The following is a 1283-nucleotide window of genomic DNA, read 5'->3' as shown; positions in this document are numbered from 1 at the left end:
CCTACCTGGCCCCTTCAAAGTCTTGCCATTGATGACCCTGACATAAAGTGTGTCCTGTAAGGCTCAGGCGGCCGGAGCCTTACCTGGCCCCTCTGGTTCCTAGGGCTCCCCTGCTGGTACGGGGACCTTCCAGACAACCCTTTAGCTCGCACCTGTCTTGGGTGACTGTCAATGAAATCTGCCGCCCACCTTGGGGTGGCTTGATCAAGTATGTGGCCCACCTAGGGCCTCTGCCACACCTCTCGTGCCCGTTGCCCCCTCTGGGGCTTTTGCCGCACCTCTCGCACCCATTGCCCCCTCTGGGGCCTTTGCCATGCCTCTCCAGCACAAACCACTGTGCCCCACTGAGCACCACTCGCTGTGCCCCGCTGGGCACTGGGAACCCCCAAACGGCTGGGGAGCCCCCGTGAGGCCTCCTCTCACCCCTACAGCCTCACCTGGTCCTCCAGTGTAATCATAACAAAACCGTAAGCCAAGCGGCTACAACACAAGCAAAAGCCCACCAGCTTATAACACAAACCACATGCCGCACTGGTTCTCACCAATACTTTTCTCAGGGCTCTCTCTCTCCCCTTGCATCATTGCAGCAGTCAAACTGCCACCATAGGCTCTGCTGCTCAGCTCTCCGCCGCAGAGCTCCTGCTCATGCAGTCGCCGGAGGGGAACTGCTCATGGGCTCCAACCTGAGCTGTTATAAAGGGCCCAGCCCTGTCCCCTTCCGGTCACCTGACCGTCTGGTTGCCCCAGCAACCCGCAGCTGCGCTGCTCTGCTGCTTGACAACTCACCTCTTATCCTTTAAGTCACAGGGCACCTCAGTGACCCTGTGACAAACACATGAGGAAAAGCAGTGGAGAATCAGGTCTGTGACATTTCATGGTGGTTGCGCCAGAGGAGAAAGCAGACCTCTTTAACCAATTCTTCACTTCCGTTTTCTTGTGCAGGGACTGGGACTTCCCCACCGTGATGGAAGACGGACTCGAGGGGAATGCCTCCAGACCTCAGGTTGGGGAGGACCAGGTTAGAGAGCTTCTGGAGGGGCTGGACATGTTCAGGTCAGCAGGTCCAGATGCTCTCCACCCCAGGCTGCTGAGGGACCTAGCTGGGGTTATTGCAGGGCCCTTGGCACAGCTTTACAAGCACTTGTGCTCGAGCCAGGTGCCAGATGATTGGAAGATAGCCAACGTGGCCCCCATCTTTAAGAAGGGGAGGAGGGAGGACCTGGGCAACTATAGGCCCATCAGTCTTACCTCAATCCTAGGGAAACTCTTTGAGAAGATCATCA

This window comes from Crocodylus porosus, unplaced genomic scaffold, assembly GCF_001723895.1.
Source record: "Crocodylus porosus isolate Cpor-Errol unplaced genomic scaffold, CroPor_comp1, whole genome shotgun sequence".
Taxonomy (NCBI): domain Eukaryota; kingdom Metazoa; phylum Chordata; order Crocodylia; family Crocodylidae; genus Crocodylus; species Crocodylus porosus.
Note: the sequence above shows the minus strand (reverse complement) of the source record.